This window comes from Lissotriton vulgaris, chromosome 6, assembly GCF_964263255.1.
Source record: "Lissotriton vulgaris chromosome 6, aLisVul1.2, whole genome shotgun sequence".
In the NCBI taxonomy this organism is placed as follows: domain Eukaryota; kingdom Metazoa; phylum Chordata; class Amphibia; order Caudata; family Salamandridae; genus Lissotriton; species Lissotriton vulgaris.
The window spans coordinates 1,285,152,476-1,285,178,371 of record NC_141694.1 but is presented as its reverse complement, the minus strand read 5'-3'; the positions used below and the strand labels follow the sequence as shown (position 1 = coordinate 1,285,178,371).

At 47.5% G+C, this 25,896-nt stretch overlaps 1 protein-coding gene across 1 annotated transcript in view; it reads right to left on the bottom strand.

Moving 5' to 3' along the window:
• SOS1 (SOS Ras/Rac guanine nucleotide exchange factor 1) overlaps positions 1 to 25,896 on the bottom strand; it is an 897,181-nt gene that overhangs the window by 226,445 nt on the left and 644,840 nt on the right. The gene's annotated exons all lie outside the window — the stretch shown is intronic.

Here is a 25,896-nt window from a genome sequence, read left to right as displayed (position 1 = left end):
TGTCCCAAACATACCTCACGTTGTGTATAACCCCTTAAAACAGTAACTCCATGGGAGTCAAAACTCAGTAATGTTGTTATTCAAGAAAAGTATGCAACACATCTAGGGGAAAGTACCTATCACTGCACATGTAAAGCGTGAGGAAGTAGTCCCAAACCTACCATTTAACTGCCTTTCAGATGTTGGCAACTAGCTTGCTTTTTGAAAAACCCAAGGAAACAGCCATGGCTCGGGTGAAATGCATAAGGGGGGGTGCTTTCTTTGACAGTGCATAGCAAATCTTGATGAAGCGGATGACCCAATTCGAAATGGTACATTTGATCACTGCCTTGCCCCTTTTAGCTAAGTCAACGAAACGCTGGTTTTGAGCTCTGTCCTGTTGCGAAAAACACAGCACACCTAGGATCCAGTCTATGCAGACGTTCATCCTCATTGTTTGGATGTGGAGTGAAGAAAGGTGCAAGATTAATAATCTGGCCCTAATGGACTGCAGAAAGCACTTTGGATTAACAGCAAAGCAATTTGTGAAGGAAGAATGAAACGAATGATAGGGCAGTGTGAATAGACATGCAAGCAAGAAAATTAAAAAAAAGTTAAATAGCAACAAGAAACTGAGTGGGAGGAAACCAGTAGAGTGAATCTTACATGGAAAAAAATGCCACTAGTGGCAATCTAAAACGGGAAAGGTTGATAAGGCAAACGCATGAATTCAAACTGGGGTGCTATATAACCTTTAACTGCAGCCATTGCCAGTCCCTAATGAGCAAAGACCATCTCAAATCATGAAACGAGTCAATGGACAACACACTTCAAAAATAGTTGATGCTTTCCGACTCACACCAATGTACAAACTTGATGCATATTCATATACAGGTGCATCTAGTAGCAAGCTGCTAAAATGCCATCTGTGTCGTGACAGGAAGGCGAAAGATAAACTGGTACTCCTATATCCTCATATGTGCAACAACAGCACTAGGGACGAACAACCTGCCCACCCTGCTACAAGAGCATGCCCGTTCTCTTCAGGAGAAAAAGGTGTGGCCAAACGCTGGGTGCCAACAAAGCAGAGTAGAGTATTAGATCCTTATTGCCTTGTCTGGGTGATCAGAATCAGTTGTGCTTATTTTTCCTGCCCCTTCCGCAAGACAGAAGCAGATCCGGATTTAGCATGCCCCGATTTCATTTAAACCTGAAGTCATCCTCCAGGAAACTACTGAAAAGGAGGTATATGGCACAAAACCCAGAACTATTCTTTATCTGGGCCATGGCGAAGAGATCCGTGAATGGATAACTGATCTGGGTCACGTTCTAAATTCGGGGTGTAGCTCCCAGTCATCATGCAGCAGCCAAAGGTGACTGAGAGCATCTGCTTTAGGTTTGAGGGAGCTACTAGGTGAGCTGCAACTGGAAAGATTCCCCATAACTGTGCCCACTCCCATCCAGAACTGCTTTCCAGCATAAGGTCCAAGGCCCCAGATAATATGCATGGCGGTGTGGCCCAACAGGATGTGTAGACTGTGTCTTGAGGTGGAAGGGAGAAAAGCCCAAGAGACAGATTGATTGCCTGCATATCAAGCATATTTCTATGCAGGCGCTGCTCTGACAGAGACCGAAGGTCTCCTGCACCATCAGATCACCCAGATGACCCTCTGAGCCCAGGCGGAGGCATCTGTAGCTGTCTAAGCCTGGGTGGGTGTGGAGGCATGAGCAACCCCTCTAAAGACTGGAGGAGTCCATCCACCAATACAAGCCAGATGCACAGACATGAAAATCTGCACCTGAGCCAAGAGACTTCCTTGTTGCCTCTGCCTCGTTCCACTACAATGGATGGCTTTCATCTGTCATCTGGTATGAGCCACGAACAGGAAGCACAAGGCCAAAAACCATAACCGGTGCAAGACCAGCGAACTTGGATCTGAGCTTAAGTCAGATGCATCAGAATCGTCGCAGAATATTCATCATCCTCTGAGGACGAGGGAAGCCTGCATAAGAGTTGAGATGAGACTTGTGGATACTGAGTCTAAGCAATGTCTAGCATAGACTAATCATGCAGATTCAGGTTTTAAAGAGAAGAGTAATCTCCCAGGGGACAGATATATTAATATAGACTCAAGCTTCATGCAGGATAACTACCCCTTAGGAAAAAAAAACAGATCCGTAAAACTCAGGATTCAGAAAACTAGGTTAGCTAACAGTTGATAAATACCTTATAAGTTAAGACATATTATGTTCAAGCTATCACTCAGGTTACAGATCTTGCACTCTGAGCCCAGAAATGTTTAGGTCACAGAAGCATTACAAACTCTGGAATATGCCTGCTAAAGTATCTATACCTCATGGTACACAGACGAACAAGTTACTTACCTGTGGTAACAATAGATTTGTAAGAGACATAGGTTAGTTATCGATTCCTTACCCTAGAATTACCCCCAGGTGTCAGACTGGATCGGGAGAATGTTTTCTTAGCAGTACCCCTGCGCATGGGTAGGTGGCGTCGGTCGACTGCGTCGGTCGTCAGCGTCGTGGTCGCCGGGATGACATTGCGCGTCTACTTAGATGCCGCCCCCTGCGTGCTGACATCAGTTCTGACACGACTATCCGAGGCATAAGCACCGAGCCATGAAAGACACTGACCACTGGTGCACCATAACTGAGTTGAAATGGAGTCCCTATCGCTAGAAGTCAATTTTCAGTGCGGGGAGGATAGGTGGGGTATTAAGGAATCTATAACTAACCTCCTGTAACTGTCTCTTACACATACATCGTTACTGAAGGTAAGTAACTTGTTCATCTGAAAGAGACCGTTAGTTATAGATTTCTTACCTTAGAATAAATACCCCAGCAATACCACCCCCGGAAGAGGGATGGTGAATTAAGTTCACACCAGAAAGTGCTGGAGGACCAAACTGGCAAAATAGCCCAGGTTGCTCCCTGGCAGATGTTAAGGAGTGGGACTCCATGTGCCAATGCAGTAGTAGCTGCTGTGGCTGTAGTGGAATAAGCATGCAGCCCCCATAGAGGTTCCTTTTTCGCTAAAGCGTTACACATTTGAATACATAGGACAACCCATCGAGATATGGTGCACTTTTGGGCATTTCTTGAAACCCACATAGCCAAATAAGAGTTGATCGTCCACCCGGTAATCTGTGTGATCAAGATAGGACAGCGCACGTTTTGGGACCAGATGTTGGAGCCTCTCCTCCTCCTTGGAAGGGTGCGGAGGTGGAAAAAAGATGAGCAAAGTGATTGTTTGTCCTATGTGAAATGTTACAACTACTTTAGGAAGAAACAAGGGTCAAGCGCACATAAGATAAGTTAAAACAAGATTAAAGTCTCACTGGGGAATTATGAAAGGAGATGGAGGAAAGAGATGAAAAATGCCCTTAAAAAGGAAAATGCTACTTACCAGTATGCATCTGTTGTTGGCATGTAGAGCTGCAGAGTCGTACACTTAGCAATAGATCGCCACCTGGTGTTGGGCTCGGATGATTGCAGGTTGTTGTCTTCTTGGAAGAAGTTTTTGTAGTCACGAGATAGGGGACTCTTCCCTTGGACAATACTGCGCATGGTCATCGACTCCATCCTCAGATTGTTTTTAGCCGTGATGGGAAATGGAGTTAGTAGAAGTAAAGAGAAAAGGATGTCTATGTGTGTGCATCTAAGTAAGATGAGTACTGGAACGGATACAAGTCCAGGGGAGTCGGGAGGGCGTGTACGACTCTGCAGCTCTACATGCCAAGAACAGATGCATACCGGTAAGTAGCATTTTCCATTCGAGGCATATGAGCTGCAGATCGTACACTTAGCATCGATTATGCAGCAGTGTCTCCCCTAGCGGTGGTCGCTTGTATCCGTTGCAGCATACTGAAATAGTGTTTTAAGGACAGCTTGGCCTACTGCAGCTTTCCGCTTGGCTTGCACATCAACACAATAGTGTTTAATGAAGGTTTGTATTGTAGACCATGTTGCTGCCTTGCATATGTCCTCTAGTGGTATATTTCCTAAGAAAGCCATAGAGGCTCCTAGTTTGCGAGTGGAGTGCGCTCTAGGAGGAATCGTTAGTGTACGTTTAGCTTTTTGATAGCATGTTTGTATACATTTTACAATCCATCTGGCAATTCCTCCTTTAGAGATGGGATTGCCCTTGTGTGGGGGAGAGAAAGATACAAATAGTTGTTTTGTCTTTCTGAAGGATTTAGTCCTGTTTGTGTAGTATAACAGAGCTCTTCTAACATCTAAGGTTTCTAAAGCCCTTTCTGCAACAGAGTCGGGTTTTTTAAAAAACACTGGTAGCTCTACTGATTGGTTAAGGTGAAAAAGAGTAATAACTTTTGGCAGGAATTTAGGATTGGGCCAAAGAACCACTTTGTTAGGATGTATCTGAAAAAATGGCTCTGGTATTGTGAATGCTTGTATTCCACTAACTCTTCTGAGAGAGGTGATGGCAACAAGGAAAGCAGTTTTCCATGTTAGGAATTGCAATTCACACTTATGTAAAGGCTCGAAAGGGGTCCCATAAGTCTTGTAAGGACCACATTTAGGTTCCATACTGGAGCAGGCGGTAACCTAGGTGGGATTATTCGTTTTAATCCTTCCATAAATGCTTTTATTGAAGGTACTCTAAAGAGAGATAGATGTTGCTTATTCTGTAAATAGGCTGCAACTGCTGCCAGATGCAGGCATATGGAAGAATAAGCCAAATTGGACCTTTGTAGGTGTAGAAGGTAGCAAATAATATTTTGGATGGAAACATCTAGCGGATCAATGTGATTATTGTTACAATATATTGCAAATCTTTTCCACCTAGCGGCATAACATGCTCTGGTAGTGGGTCTCCTAGCTTCTTTAATTATGTTCATACAGTCTGGTGGTAGGTTTAAGTTACCGAACTTTAAGACTTCAGGAGCCAGATCGCCAAATTCAGTTGGCTTGGTTCTGGGTGTCTTATTTCTCCATGGTTCTGTGTTAACAGGGATGGCGTGAGCTGTAATTACTGATGTGGAACCAGTGAGAGCTCTAGTAGTGTGGTGAACCACGGCTGACGTGCCCATGTGGGAGCCACTAGTATTAGTTTGAAAGACTGTTGTCTGAGCTTGCCTACTACTAGTGGAATGAGTGGGAGAGGCGGAAAAGCGTAAGCAAATCTGCCTGACCAGTTCATCCATATCGCATTCCCCTCCGACCGTGGGTGTTGAAACCTGGCGGCGAAGGTTGGGCATTTTGCATTTTCGTGGGTGTCAAACAGATCAATCTGTGAATGCCCCCACATTTGGAAGAATGGTTGAAGTACTTGTGGGTGTATCTCCCATTCGTGAATCTGTTGTGACTGACGACTCAACAGATCTGCTATCTGATTGTGAATTCCTGGAAGGTGTTCTACTGTCAGGTGTATGTTTTGAGGAATGGCCCATCTCCAAATGTTCTGTGCAAGCTGGGACAGTTGCAGAGTGTGTCCCCCCTGTTTTTGTATATAATGCATGGCTGTCATATTGTCCGTCCGGATTAGGACAGCTTTATTTCGTACTCGTACCTGAAACGTTTTGAGTGCTAGGAAAACTGCTAGCAACTCTAGATGGTTGATATGGAACTGTCTTTGTTGGTTGTTCCATTGGCCTTGTGCGGTATAATGCAAGAGATGGGCTCCCCATCCTGAGAGGGATGCATCTGTTGTGAGCACTATCTGTGGAACAGGGTCTAGGAACGGCCGTCCCTTTGTCAAGTTTTTGGTGCTCTACCATTGCAGAGAGCGATATGTATGGCTGTCTACCAACACCAGGTCTGTGAGCTGACCTTCAGCCTGATTCCACTGTTGTGCTAGACATTTTTGTGATGGGCGCATTTGCAGACTTGCGTGAGGAACTATGAAGATGCAAGACGCCATCATGCCTATTAGTCTCATGAACACTCTGGCTTGGAGAGACTGCTGGTGTTGAAAAAGGGAGACTAAGGTTTGAATGCTCTGTATCCTGGCTTGACTGGGATACGCTAGAGCTGTAGATGGGTCTATGGTAGCTCCTAGATATTGATGAACCTGCGAAGGCTCTAGGTGCGACTTGGTGTAGTTTATTGTAAACCCTAAGTCATGCAATGTTTGAATTGTTTGTTTTGTGTGTTGTACACACTGGTTGAACGATTTTGCTTTTATGAGCCAATCGTCGGGGTAAGGGAAGACATGTATCTGTTGTCTTCGGAGATGTGCTGCTACTACTGCTAAGCACTTTGTAAACACTTGTGGTGCTGTTGTGACCCAGAAAGGAAGGACTTTGAACTGATAGTGCTGTCCTTGTATGACAAACCTTAGATACTTCCTGTGCGCAGGATGTATAGGAACATGAAAATAGGCCTCCTTTAGGTCTAGTGTTGAAAGAAAGTCTCCCTGTTGTAGTAGTGGGAGTACTTGTTGTAAAGTGATCATGTGAAAATGATCTGATTGTATGTAATGGTTGAGGGGCCTGAGGTCGAGAATTGGTCTTAATGTCCCGTCCTTCTTGGGAATTGGGAAGTACAGGGAGTAAACTCCTGTTCCCCGTTCCTCTAAAGGAACTACTTGAATAGCATCCTTTTGTAGAAGTGCTAGAACTTTCTGTTGAAGCAGAGTCATATGTTCTGTGGACATTGGACGCCGCCTAGGTGGTATGTTTGGTGGGGGGTTGCTGTGAGTTCTAGGCAGTAGCCATGTTGGATAATTTGTCTTACCCACCTGTCTGTTGTGATGGAATTCCAGACAGGTAGCAACTGTGATAATCTGCCCCCCACAGGAGTGGAATGCTGTAGGGGAGGCAGAGGGAAGTCACTGTTTGGGAGTGGAAGAGGAGCAGTTGCTGTTATTACCTCTACCTCTTCCCTTAATATTGTTGCCTCTGTATCCTCCTCTAAAGTAGCCTTTATTAGAGGAGGTCTGTGTGTGCGGCTTAAAAGATGATGTTGTATCTGTGCTGGTCTGCTTGGAGCCTCCTCTATAAAAGGATATTTAATTGAGGCATTGGATATTAATTTGCCTTCTTGTAGGAGCTCTGCTGCCTGATCTTTGTATTGATCTGGGAGGTGCTCCATTAGTTTTTCTAGTTGGTCGTAGTGAGCCCTGTCATAGCGTGAGAGTAAGGCTTGCGTGTTTGCTATGTGCCATATCTTTGTTGCCAGCGCAGCAATCCGTTTCCCTGACGCATCAATAACTTTAGATTCTTTGTCATGCGGGGGCGTGTCACCAGAGGTCTGGGAATTGGCTCTAATACATGCATTAGACACTACCAAAGAGTCTAGTGGCAGATGTTCCTTAATATAGACTGGATCAGATGGTGCTGGTCTATACTTCTTTTCTATTCTGGGATTTAACACCCTACATCGTACCAGGTCTTTAAATATGTCTGGAGCATGTTTAATGACTCCTTTGATCATGGGTAGTATTTGGGTAGTATTTGTGTAGACCTTTGTGACTGCTCAAATGTGTCCAGTAAAAAAAATCCTCATCAATGGCATCAGAGTGCATTGGAACTCCATGGTAAAGGGCAGCTCTATTTAATAGATGATTAAACACAATACTATCTTCTGGAGGGGAAGTGTTTTGTTGGGTAGTACTGATGATCAGGAATGTCTGGCACATTGTGTGGTGGAAAACCATATATGTAGTCATCCTTAGGATATTCTGGATTGACATCCTCATCTAAAGGGTATGCATGTGGCTCTGGTACGTCATTCCCCCCACCTAGATCATATTCCTCGTCAGTGTGGTGTGATGATGCAGGAGATTGAACAGGAGAAGGTATGGTTCAATATAAGGAGGGATAGGAGAGGAAGAAGGTGAAGGAGAGGAAGGGTGCATTGGGGAAGTTGCACAATCCTTCTTTTTGGCAGGAACCACAGGTGGAAGTGGTGTGTCTGCTGGTCTTTTCTTGTAAGGAATTGCTTCCACATGTCCAGTTTTTGGATTGATATAGACCTTTTTCTGTTTAGGATCTGGTATAAATCAGTTCTTCCTCCTCTACAATCTTCTTCGGCGTCGATTTTTTCGGTCTGATAGGGGTTGTTTAGTGTTCTTTGCTTTAGGAGGAGTTATCGACTCCTGTGGCAAATTTTTCGGTGCCGAAGGTGGTTTCGGCTTGGTAGGCTTGTTAGAGGGTTTAGGCGTCTCTGTATCAGGCCTTGGAGTCTTTGGAACCGATGTTGTAGATTTCGGCGTGGAGGCAGGTTTCGTTGGGCCTGCGGCGCTGGACTCTGGCTTTCCGTCTTTATTTTTGGAACCAGAAGGTTTTGGCGTCGAAGCTTTCGGATCCAGAACAGTTTTTGGCTTCGGCACCGATGTGTCTTTTGTTTTGGGTGCCGAAGGGCATTTTGGCTTCGGTGTCGAAGAGTCCTTCGGTATCGAAGGATGTTCCGGTGCCAATGGAGGAGGTGGAATTGGCACATGTGGTTTCTTCGGCTCCGAGGCACCGGAAGGCGTAGTCTTTTTCCTCGGAGCCGAGCCCAAAGTCGGGGCGTTTGAGGGTAGATTTCAGTCTCGACTGGGCCCCATGGGCGGAGTGCCGACCGCTGCCTTTGGCTTGGGTAGTGTATGTTGTGCAGGGGCAGGGGTATTCACGGGCTTCCAAGATGGAATCGAGTCGTCTGAGTCCTCTGCCCCCGATATGATCTGGAGATCAGGCGAGTCTTCCTCGGCGACGAGTGGAGCCTCGTCTTTGGAGATATCTTCGAGTGGATCCTCGTCCCCGGAGACGTCCTCATCTGAACCCAGTGGTGGAAAAAAACAATCTGAGGATGGAGTCTATGACCATGCGCAGTATTGACCAAGGGAGGAGTCACCTATCTCGTGACTACAAAGACTTCTTCCAAGAAGACAACAACCTGCAATCATCCGAGCCCAACACCAGGTGACGATCTATTGCTAAGTGTACGATCTGCAGCTCGTATGCCTTGAACATCTATTTACAATAGGCGACTTGAATATAGACGGCTGATCTGGTAGCCGAAGGAAAGCAGAAATAGATGCAAGATAGCCTTTTAAAGTGCCCAGAGAAGAGTCCTGCTAGGCCAAGGAAAGGATGAACAAGAGAACCTCAGAAAGAGGGGCAGAAAGGGGATCCACAGTCTTTGCTGTGCAGCATGCCAGAAACGTATTCCATCGACAGGCGTAAACCGTTTTAGTGGAGGGACGCCTGGCTGCCATGATGACGTTACAGACTTCGGAAGGAATGTCAAAAGCTGTCAACTGTCGCCGCTCACTCTCCACGCAAGGAAGTGGAGGGTACACAGGTTCGCGTGGAGGACCGTCCCTTGTGGCTAAGACAGAAGATCTCCCGGAGGGTAATTCTGAACGGAGGATTAATGGCCAAGCTCAGGAGACTCTTTGTGCCCAGTCCAGAGCCACAAGAAAGACTTGGGCCTGGTTGCGCTTGATTTTCTTCAGCACTCGGGGCAGATGTGGTACAGGCGGAAAGGCGTAAAGGAGGCCACAATTCCGCTTGCGCCGATAAGTGTCGCTGAGCAAGTGCCACCTTGTAAACTCCAATCCGCAAAACTGCTGACATTGCATATTATCTTTGGTGGTGAATAGATCTAACCAATAATTACAACAAGGGGTGGTGAGGGACAGAGTCTCTGAATTAAACAGAAAGCTCTCACCCAGTCAAGAGATCAGGGCTAGATCCAACACCGTTTTTTAGCTCACTGCACCATCCCAGTTTCAGAACCTGGCTGTATGCAAATTAGTCTGTTCCTGTCCCAGTGCATGATGGGAACAGGGCAAACCAAACTACTAAAGCCAATTCTTACACTGGGAAGGAAACAAGCTCCCGGGGACCGGTTTCTGGCATTACAGCCGTCTTCGGCCCGGTTTGCTTGAATCCTGATGGTGCAATGAGCAAGGGTCTCACATCTGAGAATACCCTTCCACGCTTAGGGTGGACAAAAATAATTACAACAAGGGGTGGTGAGGGACAGAGTCTCTGAATTAAACAGAAAGCTCTCACCCAGTCAAGAGATCAGGGCTAGATCCAACACCGTTTTTTAGCTCACTGCACCATCCCAGTTTCAGAACCTGGCTGTATGCAAATTAGTCTGTTCCTGTCCCAGTGCATGATGGGAACAGGGCAAACCAAACTACAAAAGCCAATTCTTACACTGGGAAGGAAACAAGCTCCCGGGGACCGGTTTCTGGCATTACAGCCGTCTTCGGCCCGGTTTGCTTGAATCCTGATGGTGCAATGAGCAAGGGTCTCACATCTGAGAATACCCTTCCACGCTTAGGGTGGACAAAAATAATTACAACAAGGGGTGGTGAGGGACAGAGTCTCTGAATTAAACAGAAAGCTCTCACCCAGTCAAGAGATCAGGGCTAGATCCAACACCGTTTTTTAGCTCACTGCACCATCCCAGTTTCAGAACCTGGCTGTATGCAAATTAGTCTGTTCCTGTCCCAGTGCATGATGGGAACAGGGCAAACCAAACTACAAAAGCCAATTCTTACACTGGGAAGGAAACAAGCTCCCGGGGACCGGTTTCTGGCATTACAGCCGTCTTCGGCCCGGTTTGCTTGAATCCTGATGGTGCAATGAGCAAGGGTCTCACATCTGAGAATACCCTTCCACGCTTAGGGTGGACAAAAATAATTACAACAAAGGGTGGTGAGGGACAGAGTCTCTGAATTAAACAGAAAGCTCTCACCCAGTCAAGAGATCAGGGCTAGATCCAACACCGTTTTTTAGCTCACTGCACCATCCCAGTTTCAGAACCTGGCTGTATGCAAATTAGTCTGTTCCTGTCCCAGTGCATGATGGGAACAGGGCAAACCAAACTACAAAAGCCAATTCTTACACTGGGAAGGAAACAAGCTCCCGGGGACCGGTTTCTGGCATTACAGCCGTCTTCGGCCCGGTTTGCTTGAATCCTGATGGTGCAATGAGCAAGGGTCTCACATCTGAGAATACCCTTCCACGCTTAGGGTGGACAAAAATAATTACAACAAGGGGTGGTGAGGGACAGAGTCTCTGAATTAAACAGAAAGCTCTCACCCAGTCAAGAGATCAGGGCTAGATCCAACACCGTTTTTTAGCTCACTGCACCATCCCAGTTTCAGAACCTGGCTGTATGCAAATTAGTCTGTTCCTGTCCCAGTGCATGATGGGAACAGGGCAAACCAAACTACAAAAGCCAATTCTTACACTGGGAAGGAAACAAGCTCCCGGGGACCGGTTTCTGGCATTACAGCCGTCTTCGGCCCGGTTTGCTTGAATCCTGATGGTGCAATGAGCAAGGGTCTCACATCTGAGAATACCCTTCCACGCTTAGGGTGGACAAAAATAATTACAACAAGGGGTGGTGAGGGACAGAGTCTCTGAATTAAACAGAAAGTTCTCACCCAGTCAAGAGATCAGGGCTAGATCCAACACCGTTTTTTAGCTCACTGCACCATCCCAGTTTCAGAACCTGGCTGTATGCAAATTAGTCTGTTCCTGTCCCAGTGCATGATGGGAACAGGGCAAACCAAACTACAAAAGCCAATTCTTACACTGGGAAGGAAACAAGCTCCCGGGGACCGGTTTCTGGCATTACAGCCGTCTTCGGCCCGGTTTGCTTGAATCCTGATGGTGCAATGAGCAAGGGTCTCACATCTGAGAATACCCTTCCACGCTTAGGGTGGACAAAAATAATTACAACAAGGGGTGGTGAGGGACAGAGTCTCTGAATTAAACAGAAAGCTCTCACCCAGTCAAGAGATCAGGGCTAGATCCAACACCGTTTTTTAGCTCACTGCACCATCCCAGTTTCAGAACCTGGCTGTATGCAAATTAGTCTGTTCCTGTCCCAGTGCATGATGGGAACAGGGCAAACCAAACTACAAAAGCCAATTCTTACACTGGGAAGGAAACAAGCTCCCGGGGACCGGTTTCTGGCATTACAGCCGTCTTCGGCCCGGTTTGCTTGAATCCTGATGGTGCAATGAGCAAGGGTCTCACATCTGAGAATACCCTTCCACGCTTAGGGTGGACAAAAATAATTACAACAAGGGGTGGTGAGGGACAGAGTCTCTGAATTAAACAGAAAGCTCTCACCCAGTCAAGAGATCAGGGCTAGATCCAACACCGTTTTTTAGCTCACTGCACCATCCCAGTTTCAGAACCTGGCTGTATGCAAATTAGTCTGTTCCTGTCCCAGTGCATGATGAGAACAGGGCAAACCAAACTACAAAAGCCAATTCTTACACTGGGAAGGAAACAAGCTCCCGGGGACCGGTTTCTGGCATTACAGCCGTCTTCGGCCCGGTTTGCTTGAATCCTGATGGTGCAATGAGCAAGGGTCTCACATCTGAGAATACCCTTCCACGCTTAGGGTGGACAAAAATAATTACAACAAGGGGTGGTGAGGGACAGAGTCTCTGAATTAAACAGAAAGCTCTCACCCAGTCAAGAGATCAGGGCTAGATCCAACACCGTTTTTTAGCTCACTGCACCATCCCAGTTTCAGAACCTGGCTGTATGCAAATTAGTCTGTTCCTGTCCCAGTGCATGATGGGAACAGGGCAAACCAAACTACCAATCTAACCAAGGCTCTCCCCACCTCTGATAGAGACCTTGCACCATCAGAGTGAAGATGCCATTTGTGATCTACCAGGCACAGACTGCTGAGTTTGTCCGTCTTGGCGTTCAGAGAACCTGCCAGATGTTGAACCACCAGGGTCACGCCACAACGTTCCAGCCATGTCCAAAGGCAAAGAGTCTCTTGACATAGGGTTCACGACCCCAACCCGCCCTGTTTGTTGCAGTACCACATGGCGGTGGGGCTGTCTGTGAACACAAGGAATGCTTTCAGTGCCAGGCGGATCGGAGTCCAGACTCCGCCAGAGACCAGACTCATCAGATCTCAGCCTCTCCCAGGTGGCTGCATCACCCCAGGTGTGACGCATTGGTCACTACTGTTAGATCTGTTTGGGGAAGGGAGAGGGATCTGCCTCTGACCCAATCTTGGTTACCTAACTAACACTGCAGTTGTTGTGCAGTTCCCTCCAAGATCTAGATGAGGTCGGAAAGATTCCCCTGAAGCTGCGCCCACTGAAACTTCAGGTCCCACGGCAGAGGCCGCATATGCCACCTGCCATGATCCACCAGCAGGATGCAGGAGGCCATGAGGTTCAGCAGCCTCAGCGTCATTCTCACCGAAATCTGGGATAGAGGCTGAAACATCGTTATCATAGCCAAATTATCACAGACTTGTTGCTCGGGAGGATAGGTCCAAAACTGCACTGTGTCCAGAACAGCTCCAATGAAAGGGAGCGTCTGAGAGGGAGTCAGTGCAAGTTCAGCATGTTTATAGTGAACCCCCAGCGAGTGCAGGTGGTCCGCCGTAGTATGGAAGTGGGAGGCGACAGCCTGGGGCGAGCCCCCCTTCGACAGCCAGTCATCGAGATAGAGGAAGACTGGAACCCCTAATCTGCGCAGATGAGCTGCGACCACCGCCATCACTTTTGTGAACACCCGAGGGGCACTGGCAAGGCTTAGGGGGAGCACGGTAAACTGAAAATGCTCATGACCTACCGTGAACCGCAAGTAGCGCCTGTTGGCTGTCAGGACGGAAATATGGCAATAGGCGTCCTGTAAGCCCAACACCACCATCTAGTCTCCAGGTTCGACGGCTGATAGAACAAAAATCAACGTGAGCATTTTGAACTTACACGGTTGAGGTCTAGAATAGGACGTAGGCCTTCGTCTTTCTTGGGCACTTGAAAGTAGCGGGAGTTGCAACCACAACCTACTTCTGGTGCAGGGACCCTTTCGCCTGGCAGAGTTTTCCACAGCTAAGTGTGCTGGACCCATCCCCTATCACATGACAAATTGAGGGGATAAGATCCCGGCAGCGATTGACCTCGCCACCTCACGGACCAGGTGGAGCGGGAAGGTCGTGGACGAAGCATAAAGCACAGAACCAGGAGTACATTTTGGGTGCCAGGCAGCATTTTTAATTTTTTATAGTGAAGGCGTGAATATTTGGTCACGCGCTGTTAGCGGGAGGCCGCCCCGAGATTAGTGACAAGGCTACTTTGTTTAAACTACACGGAGCGCACCTAGTGCCACCGCGATTTGGCGCAATAATGTGGAAAGAGCAGAAGGATAATACTCTCACCTTTCAGCTGACAGCGCGATGTCAACACTATTAATAGCAGCAAATAGCCGAATGTAAACGCCTACCACTGTATCCAAGTAGAAACATGCCCCAGAGGCAGGCGTGGGAAACACTTTAAAATGAACAACAACACAAACTTCCAGGGGAAGAACGGAATAGAAGTGGGTTGACCTCATATCTCTCACAACATTTGGAGTGCAGCCCATAAACCTAACAAGGGCGGTCAAGGGGTGGTTATACGCACTCCGACCGGTAATAAAAGGCTCACTTATGCGAGAGGCTCTCAACTCAAAATGGACATGCCTAACTGCCCTCAATACTTAAACACTACAATGATGCAAGAAAGAGACAAGCAACGTCGCAATACTTACTAAGCAGCGACTTTGTTGCCCACGCACACTTGGGTAACTGGGTGCTGAATATTATCTCGCCAGCAGTCAACTCCATATCCCTGTGTGAATGTAAGATTTCAAGGTGACGAATGCAGTAGAATTAACTAATACCCAAACTAGTAATGGCTTATATATATGTCTTTTTCACATCTCCCAATGTATATACACACACCAAGGGGTGAAACCACTTCTAGGTTTAGCCTTTCTCACAATAAAGATTGCATGAATGAAAGGTGCATGAAATAAAGGACGCTGGGGATGTTCCACGTACTACATGAGTTGTGTTTTGGAAACATCCGATGTAACTAAGTAATGTTGGAGCCACCTGTCTCTATTTCTATTTATATATTTTTTCCTGTCTAGTCAATCACACATATGAGCAAAGCCTTATGCGTGACCCACCGGGTACTGTTTGATGCCTGGGTACTCTACTGAATTGGGTGAGTCCATGCCAATCTATCTCTGTTGCACTACTGATCTTCCACAGAGTCAATAAGTCACAATAGCTCACTGTGGGAACTCACCACTTGTTTTAGCTTCACTGTTTTTAGATGTCCTCAAACGCAATTGCGTTCACTTCACTAGTAAAGAACAAAAATCAGAGTCACCACAAAGACCGTGTCTACGTTTGTTGTGTACAGTATTACCCTGATGATACCAACATTTTTGTTTCCCATTACAGGTAGATTCAGGTTCAGAACAGGTACATTAATTAGTGGACACTATTACTGTGAGTAAATTCAATACCACTATTTTTAGGTGTAGATAGTCTATCCTTTCCGGTCCTGAAGAATCGCTAGTATAATTAACTTTAAGCGAGAAATATGTAACCCACACTTTCTAACAAGGACACCCATACGTGAGACATTACACTCGGGCTAGTGCCTTGTTATATGTTTTTACTTAGGGTAGGAGACCCCCAGAATAAAAGTATGTCCTTCTAGGTACTCCGAACCCTGTTTTAAAGCACCTTGCTACATCTACACAGTTCTGGCCCCACACCCGCACTTCACCATAAAGCTGTTGGATAAAAGATCTCCGATAAAGTGCCACTACCAAAGGGAGCCCGGTGGGTATTGCACCGCCGACCCAACGAGGAGCAGCCCAAATGATGAAGCAGGACACCTGAAAGGGTGTATGATGGCATTACAATCCAACATATGGATTCCCAACCCTAAACCCCAGCCGGGGCACGGTTGGTTCCTGTCTTTTCGGACTTCGCAACCCTGACACTAGAGGAACAACATAATCCCACTTTTAGATTACTTGAACCCTTTCGATAGCTCCCATGGCCAAGAGAGATAAGACTTCCTAGCGGCGAAGCGCCAAATGATCCTCTGACATGCGATCAAAAGACGGTGGCATGGAGGGAGGGGTAGTTTCAAAGGGGAGGGAGTAGCTGATGGATTGCCAGTGGGGGAGGTGATGGTGAATCCTGCCGCCCACTGGCCGCTGACGGCCCTTAATGGTCAGACTAGGAACGTTTGGAGGCTGCTGAGGGGCGGGGGGTTGGGGGTGTGGTTGGAGGGTGGACTGGCCGCCGGCTGGCTCCCAGACATGTGAGGTCCCTGGGTCCCATGGCCCCTGCCAATGAGAGGCTGGGCAGTTGCTTGACCCCGTGGTTAGACTGGGCCAGACGTGGCTGGGCGCCCCTTCTATAGCCACTAAAGGGGCAAAAAGCAGACTGCAGTGGTCAGGAAGACACAGCGAGGCCCAATGATCTGGCCGTAGCCCGAGAATCCTTAAAACGCTCCAGCGCAGAGTCTGCTTTGTCACCAAAAAGGTGACGGCCATCGAAAGGCATGTCCAGCAAGGTAGCCTCAACATACCCCGAAAGGCCAGACGTCCTCCATCAGGCGTATCAACTAAGGACGTAGCAATCGTTCTGCCTAGTGATTTAGTGTTAACAGTCCATATCTGATCGTGAATTTTACTGTGTCTGTCCCATCTGCTACTGCCTGGGAGAGATCGGCCCAGACCTTCTCCAGGCACTGTGGCAGCACCTGCGCAACTGTATCCAAGATGGTATGGGAGTATCGGACCAAGAGACACGCGGTATTCACAGACCGCTGTGCCAAGCTGCAGGAAGGGAACATGCGCTTCCCAAGATGATACAGATCCTGGATTTCCTATCTGGGGGAGCAGAAGGGAACGCACCCTTGGAAAAAGACGCTTGCCCACCAAGCTCTCAGGAAAGGGTGTTGGGTGAATAAAACTGGGTCACCCAGGCTGGGCAGTGGCAGCAGGCATCGTCCTTTCCACAGGAGCCCAGTGGCAGCAGGCATCGTCCTTTCCACAGGAATCCCTGTGCTGGGCTTGGACCAGGTGCCCCAAAGGACGTCAGTAAGGGCTTCGTTGAAGGGTGAAGGGGTTCAGAGGAGGCTGCCGCAGGCTGAAGCACCACTGTAAGGAGTTTAGTCCTGACTGCCAACGAATTGAGCTCTAGGCTGAAGGCCTTAGCTGCCCTTCGCGACCACCACAGCATAGGAAACTCCCTCCTCCGTAGCCACGGTGGGGGGTGGGAAGTATGACAAGGTCTGGAGAAGTATCAAGACCACTAGAGTCACCCGGGTTCTCTCTCCAGTCCGGCTTTTCAAGCTGGTATGCTAAAGGGTCCAGCGACCTCTTTCAGTCCTCATCATCATTATTATCATCATCATCTGAACGAAAGGGAACACCAGGGATTAACAGAGGACCAAAAGAACCCTCCGGCATCGGACGTCGATCCGCCTCCACCCCGGGAGTGAGGATGGTGGCGACTCCGACCGGGGGCACAGTCGTCGTCAGGGCCGTTGTCTTCAGGATCGGTGCCGGGAAAGGTTGAGTGAGATCCACCCGTGTAGATCTGGATCCAGGACCGGATCCATGGGTAGCTCCGGTGCCAAAGCCGCCGGCATCAAAGGCCCAGGATCCCCGACCGGCTCCGCAGGGCCAAAAGGCGCACAGGCGGAATCGAGCTGCCAAAGGATGCGATGGAAGGCTTTGTAAAATGTACTAAGTTGGGCAGGGGACCTTCCGGCTCGTGGAAATAGAGGGAGGTTCAGAGTCACCCCTGAATCAGGCACCGTAGATGGCGCCTTGAAGCAACGACACTCGCCCGTCAACTGATCAACAGGGAGAAGGCGAATAGTGCTGATGCTGCTGCTTCTTCGAATTACCCGAAGACCTCGAAGCCTTGGATTGCGACGAGGTGTGGTGGCTCCGCAAGTGGTCTCGAGACCTTCCTCCTGAACGATAAAGGAAGCAGAGCCGACCGCCGGGCCTCCAATAGCTTTTGGGACTGCTCCTGCAAACACTTAGGATTCATGGCCTAGTAGTCCGAGCACGACTTCGGGTTGCGATTGCGCTCAAGACACCAAAGGCACACAAGGCTTGGTTCCGTCACAGACATCAGCTTGTGACAGGTGCAGCAAGGCTTTTTTTTTTATTTCAAAGTTTTTTATTAAAATTTTTATACATACAGTTATCATTGCTTTACCATTACAGAGTAACAGCCCAAACTGGCTTTTGTTGTCAAGGATACAGGCAAGTGGTATATATGTTTGGTTGTCCCCCTTTCCACTGTCGTGCTATAAGAATAAGAGTGGATGAAAAGGGGAGAAAGAGAATAATAAGAGAGAAAGGAGGAGATAGTATACAAGAAGATCATTTCAGTTGCCGGTCTGTTCTGGGCCTGTGGGGATGTGTTTTGTGGGCAAGCGCCCTTCTCCAGCTGAGTTCACGGGGGTTCATAGGGGTCCAGGTACTCGTCCAGTGATGCCCACAATCCCATGGTTACTGGTCTCCAGGGTGAGTTCCGCAGGGCGGTACTGTCTGCGCCTCTGAGGTACGTCACCCAGTTGAGCCAGCCTTTGAATCGATGAATTGGATTAAGGGTGGGTTCTAAGGCAAGTCGTTGTTTCCTGGAAGAATTACCTCCTGTATACGATTTAGAGTCGAATAATGCAGTTGGTTCTGATTGTAGGAGTGATACTGGGTGGAACTCCTTGGAAAAGAAGATGTGGAGCTGGAACCTCGGGCACCAACAAAGGGCTGCTTTCTGTACTGGAGAGAACCGAAGGCGCGGGTAGTGACTGCAGGGTCTGTTCAACATGGTGACCAAAGAGGGATTACCCATAAAAAGGTATGTCCATTATTTTTGTCTGAACCTCTGGGCGAAAAACCGAGTGTTCTGCCAACCTTGTCTTTGCAATACTGCTGCTGCTGCGAGCGGTCTAAAAACTTGGAGACGTAATGTGCACTGCACGGTCTATTGTTTCTGATGCACTTCTTCCATTCTTCTGCAGGATCCTTGAAGCGTCAGCCGAGGAGGATTCAGGAATAAGGGCTACCTGCACCAACATGCCAGACTACCTCTGGCAGTGGTACCTGCCCAAAATGGCTTAGGAGTTGCCTGCTGAAACCATGGATGCAGCCTTTGTGGAGAACATTTTCCCCAAATAATATGAGGCATCGACCTTCCTGGTCGGGAGAAAAACGTCAAAGGAGAAGGGGAATTGCTAGGACGTCGCTGGGCCACCCGAGTAAAAGATGAGTCAGGTTGTAGTTGAGAGACAAGACAAGCAGGTGAATTGTCTGGTGTTTTAAATTTGTGTTTGATGCGTGAAAGTACTGCCAGCGCAGATCTTGGGCTCAGGAAGAGTCAAAGACCTCTTTTCAAATAAAAGGTATCAGAGGAACTGAACGAACTTGTGTCCGTAGTTAATTGTAAAATCAAAGAGAAAAATGGTCTGCTTCTTTCCCTGTGACGAGGGGAAGATGAAAGAGAGTCGCCTTTCTATCCATGAGGAGGTTTGATCCTCCAATATCCACGGAGGGTAATATAGTGGAGATTCAGGTGTAAGAGAGGGTATAATTTCGCCATGGAACAGGACATGGCAGCCTTGTCATCAGAAAAACATAATTCTGGTCTTAAGGAACCACAGGCTGAGAATCTGGCTAAGTTTTTAGCCAGTCCAAGAAATTATGGCGTTGAGTAAGGAGCCATCACGCCATCACATTGATGTAGCAGAAAAGCAGTTTATGACTAATAAATAGGCCACAAGAGCACTGTGCATATAGCCAACTGTCAACTGAGTTAACCGTCGACGAACCCAACCGTTGACTGGGTCAACCGTCGATGAGGCCAACCGTAAACAAGGCCATCTGCGTCAGCACAGCTAACTGTCGACAACGCCAACCCTCTACGAAGCCAACCGTCGGGCAAAGCTTTCCGTCGTCGACTACGTCCATTGTTGGATAAAGTTGATAGTTAATGAAGTAATTGCTGAAGTTTAACGTCTACGGAGCTGACCGTCGACGAGGCCACTGTCGACGAGCCCACCATTAACGTAGCTCTGCCGTCAACAAAACCAAGCTTACCGTCGACGAGGCTTACTTCACAGTCGTCGACTGAGCCACCGTCTACGAGTCAGTCGACAAGACTTATACTGTCGTCAACGAGCCTACCATCGACGAAGGGCACTGTCCTGACTGTCGTCGACGGAGCCACCGTCGACGACGAGGCCACCGTCAAGGAGGCCACCGCCGCCGACGGCAACTTAGAAGTTATAGATGGCCTTTAGATTCGTCGACACAACGTCGTAGTCGACAAAGTGACGACGACGACGGAGTCTTTCATCGTCAACGGTTGTGAAGACGAACCAGTCGACGGACTGGCACCTTTCTATAGCGTAAAAGTGGCAGTAAGAATCTGAAACGCCAGAGACCAGGTCCCGTAGGAGTGGAGGCCAGCAGTCTCCATGGGGGAACAATATCCAGAGGATCCTACTTCATCCTTGGAGGCCAAGAAGAAGGAATCTCAGCTCCACACCCAAGCCTAGAGAGGACTTAGCACGTCCAGAACAAACACTCTCCATGTCAGAGACAGGGGTGTCAGAACGTCTACAACTCCTGTAGCCACAGAAGGAGACGGGCCTCTCCGTTCTTTCTCAAAGGTCCTTTGAGTAAAGGATTCCACAGAACCTGCGACTCCTCACTTGAGATCAGAAAAAAAGACAGGAGTATTGTGAGGTCCTTAGAAGAAGGGCAAAGCTTTCCACAGGCGAAACAGAGTTGAAAATAAAGACTTCTTTGAGAAAAAGTAAAAATACTTGCAGAATGTAGAAATTTTGAATAAATAACTGAGCAGAGCTCAGGGAGACTCCCTTCATACGACGTGCAGTAGAAAATATGAAAGCCTGAGCCTCTGGGGAGTACTTTCAGGTGGGTGCTGTCGCCTGATTGGCTGCAGTTTGGACTATACAAAATCACTAGGATAGTCATGAGTGTGGAGGTTTTTTCTATGGTAGCTTGGACTACTTTACTTCCTGGTTGGTTATTACTAAGTATTTCTAAGGATATTATTGCTTTTTTATGTACCGTGGGACTCCCACTCCGACGACTGGGAATCATTCAGGCAGCAAGATTGGCAACCTTGCTGTGAGTTTATTTGCGGTACAAAAGGGGGTGGTGACGGACGGAGCATCTGAATAAATCAAACACTCACACCCAGTCAAAAGATCTAGGTTTAATCCATCACCGTTCTTTAGCCCACTCTGCCACCCCAGTTCAGACATGGCCATATGCAAATCAGTCTGACCCTGTGCCTCATGGGAACAGTCCAGCCCGAACTGCCAAGCCATGTCTTCCCTGGACCGGTAAACAAGCTTCCGAGGACCGGTTTCTGGCATTCCAGCCGTCTTCAGCCCGGCTTGCTTGAATCCAGTGGCAAAGTGAGCAAGGGACTCACGTCTGAGCATACCCTGCCACACTTATGGCGGCCAAAAGCGGTACAAAAGGGGGTGGTGACGGACGGAGCATCTGAATCAATCAAACACTCACACCAAGTCAAAAGATCTGGGTTTAATCCATCACCGTTCTTTAGCCCACTTTGCCACCCCAGTTCAGACATGGCCATATGCAAATCAGTCTGACCCTGTGCCTCATGGGAACAGTCCAGCCCGAACTGTTTATTTGCGCTGTGAATTGTGCGAGATTGGGGGTTGAAAATCAAAGTGAAGGCCAATAAACTGGTTATGTGCATAGAACGTGCATTCTTTTTAAACATTGATCGTGGTCACTACGACAGCGTTATTAACTTAATGTGCATTTTTGTTCTTTTAAACTGTTGCGTGACTAAAGATCGCATTATTCTTACCGGTTTACCTTCCTTGTGCTGGTCCCTGGTCCGCCACGGCTTGTGCCCTTTGTGGGGAGGGACAGGAAGCACTTGGCGCACTAGCAGCGTCATCAGAGCTGCCCGCCCCTTCCCCACTTAAACCACCTTATAGCGTGGACGCGCTCAGCGGCGTGTCAAAGGCAAGCCCGTCCGTGCCTGTCCGCGCCAGCCTGCCGCCCGCCGCCTAAACCCCTGGTCGATTTCATTTTCACGTCGCCTCAGTGGCTTGTATATTAATCATGCTTTGCTATAATCGTCAGGAATTGCTTTTATTAAACCAAAAGATTTCATTAGACCCTCAGGTAGCTTGCTTAATGGACTGCCCTTTCAGGAAAGACCTGGATGCTTTGGTTGTTACCTCCCCCCTGCGTAGGGGTCTGGAGGAAATTAAGCCCGATAATCCGCGGGAACCAAGCAATATCTGTATGAACTTGGACGTCAAATTATTTACTGCTCTTTACCTTAATACTTAAATCTATTCCTAAACATGCCTTAGAACTTTGGTGTCTACTAGATATTCAGAAGCCAGATATTTGTTTCTTTACGGAAGCATGGCTCCATAACCAGGCTTCTCCTGACATTGCCACAGCATTTCCCAGTGAATACCACCTGATTAGGCTTGATAGAATGGGCAAACGAGGGGGAGGCCTCACTGTTGCTGCGAAGGCCCCCTTAGAGATCACACGTATTGACTCGTTATTTTCCCGACTCGCTTGAAATATTGATAATTAATATAAAATATAACATGGTGGTGGTCGGTAGAGCAGCCCCGGTCTATAGACCCCCGGGAGGTAAATCTGAATTCGTTAACAATCTGATGGATATCCTAGTCTCTCACGTGTTGGACACAGATAATTTTATCTTACTTGGGGATTTTAACTTCCATGCTGAGCTATCACACGATGTGGATTCGTGTAATCTAATTTCTACCTTAGAAACCATGGGACTAACCCAACGGGTTCAGGGCCCCACACATCAAGCTGGTCACTTATTGGACCTGGTATTCTCTAATATGACCGATTTACACTGCGACCCCCCTTTGCAGATTATCCGCACGGATCATTTCTTAATAAATGTTTAAATTCCCACACCCTATCGGCCTCAGACTGCCACTCATAAAGAATCTAGGCTTATTCGACCGTGGCATAAAATGACACTGGAGGCGTTTAAGATGTCCTTCAAGTCCCCGGACAATTATCTTAATGATGCAGGATCAATGGATATGTTATTAGAAATATCCATTAGAAACTCGCTTGGTGAAATTATCCCGGAACGGGAAGTAAACTTAAAAAGAATTGCTTCACCCTGGTTCACAGACACCTTGAAAAGAGAAAGAACTGATTGTAGGTCGGCGGAGAGATATGGCGCAAGTCCAGAACGCCTGAAAATCGCTTGAAGTATAAATCAATCCACCATGCTTATACGAAACACATAAAGGCAGCCAAGTCTCTCTACATTACGCAAAGAATAAATAAGGCCTCCCAATCTAATAAAGAACTGTACAATATAGTTGGGGAGTATACCACCCCGCAGGTTGAGCATCTTACTTTCATAGTAAGATCCAGTTAATATACTCCTCATTTCCTTCTTCACCTCAAAGGGTGATCGCAAGTGAGGAGGCTCACTCTAACTCTGAGCATACCCCCGAAAGTACAGATCTTCCATCCATGACAGAATTGGAGCCAACTTTTCCAGCTGAAGTGCTATTGGCACTCAAGGAAGTTAAGTCAGGATCTTCCAATGATTCTCTGCTCCCTCGTAAGTGCAGTGAACTATTTCCACTGTTGGCTGATGGTCTGACTAGTATCTTTAACACCTCCTTTGAGAGTGCATCTTTCCCGAGTAGCTGGAAATTGGCGCAAGTTAGGCCAATTCTTAAAAAGCCTAATAGTGACCCCTCTATTTTGTCCAACTACAGACCTATCTCGTTATTACCTTATTTCGGCACGGTTCTAGAATATTTGGTTAATAAACGTTTGTCTTCTTATGTTGAAACCCATTCACTTCTGGACCCGTCACAATCTGGCTTCCGTGCCGCACATGGCACGGAAACCGCAATCATAGAAATAGTGGATAACATCCGACTCTCCTTGGATAGGGGCGAATCAGCCTTCTTGGTATTATTGGATCTTTCCGCTGCCTTCGACACCATCTACCACAGCATTCTGAAACATCGGCTGTGGGAGGTTGGTGTCAGAGGCAATGCCTTGGCTTGGTTCGCGGACTATCTCAGGGACCGTCACTCTTACATCAGGATGAATTCTTTTGCATCTGCCACTATTCCTCTTTCGGTAGGGGTCCCACAGGGATCTATCCTCAGCCCTTTATTATGTAATCTCCATCTTCGCCCTCTGGCCCTCATTATAAAATCTTATGGCTTCTCCACTGTGTCTTACGCAGACAATAAACAGGTACTTATCACCTGCAGATCTAATCTCCAGGAGACCTGCACCAGTTTTAAACAATGTATGACTCACATTAAAAACTGGATGAGTGAAAACAAAATCCAACTCAACTGCAGTAAGACCGAAATTTTACTATTTGGCAAGGCCAAGACCTTCTGGTCTCAGGACTGGTGGCCCTCTGATTTAGGGCCTTGCCCCAAGCCTAAAGAAGCTGTAAGAGATTTAGGGATTATGCTTGATTGGTATCTCTCCATGAAGACTCACGTCAACCATGTGGCCGGGACTTTTTTTGGCATTCTCCGACTATTGCGCAACATTTTCAAATGGCTCCCAGTTGAAGCCAGAAAGTCTCTGGTTCAGGGATTGATTGTCAGCAGGATCGATTATGGTAATGCCTTGTTTGCCTCCATTAATGTGAGCCTGCTGACCAAATTACAAACCATACAGAATGCGGTGGGAAGGCTGGTGCTGGGCCTGCCTCCCAGGTCTGCTTCCAAACCCACCCTTAAACAGCTGCACTGGCTTCCCGTGCGCCAAAGATGCCATTTCAAAATCCTAAGTTTAACTCAAACTTCTTCATGGGATCGGCCCGTCCTATCTAATAAAGAAATTATCCTGGTCTATTCCATCCAGAGCTCTTCGCTCTAGCTCTAGGTTTTTGTTGTCCCAGCCTAGAGTCCGATCATCTAGGAATGGGTGCCGCTCTTTTTCATATGTGGCCCCCCAACTATGGAATAAACTTCCCACTCATATCCTGTCCCTCGATAATCATCTGGAGTTTCGAAGGGGTCTAAAAACGTGGCTTTTTCCCAAATAAAGTCCCCTCATACCTGTCTTGTTCCAGGGGGTCAATGCCTTTTTCCTGCAAAGCGCCTTGAGACCTTTTTTGGTGATAAGTGCGCTATATAAAAGCATTTGACATTTGACATTCAGGCATGTGAATCTATGAAAGACACCCCAATACTGGAGAATAGCCATACCAGTGTGTATCCCTGAAGGGGTGACAACCAGTAGGCTCCTTGTTTCACTAGGAATGCGGTTTGGAAGGTTTTGTAGTCTGCTAGGTTTAATCCGCCCAGTTTTTTGTCTAGTCTTAGTTTTTTTATGCTTATTCTCGCTTTTTTGCCCCGCCATAGAAAAGTATTTATCGTCTTGTCTATCTTGCGGTGGAAGTCGTCAGTGAGTAGGAGTGGAAGCATGCTCAGCAGGGAATTGTGGTGATCATCATCTTGACTGTTTCTATTCTACCCCAGCATGTTATAAATTTGGGGGACCAGGACTCTAGAAGTGTCTTTGTCTTTCCTAATAGTAGTTTCTCATTTTGGTTTAGTGTGGATTGGAGGTTGTTGCCGAAGTGTACCCCTAGGTATTTGATGAATCCCTCGAGCACTAGGCGTCGATAGGCTCAAAAAGAAGTCGACAAAACGTCATAAAAAAGATAGCCAAAAAATGGCTTGGGGAAGCTGTCTCCAGATTTGCGCAAGGCTGGAGCAGAAAAATAAACGGATGTCAGCACGCAGGGGAGGCATCTAAGTAGACACCTCAACGTTATTCCGGCAACCACGACAATGGAAGCGGAGTCGACCGACCCACACCCACCAATGCGCAGGGGTATTGCTAACAAAAAATGCCCCGGATCCACCTGGGGCTAATTCTAAGTTAGGAATCTATAACGGTCTCTTTCAGATATTACAGTTTCAAATTCTTGGCAAAGTTATCATTCAGGTTAGGACAGCACAAGTCTCAAAATTTAGACAACCTAGCTATCCCTAAAGTTACAGGAACTTTCCATATGCAAGCCACTGACAGCAAAACTATCCTCCAGAATACA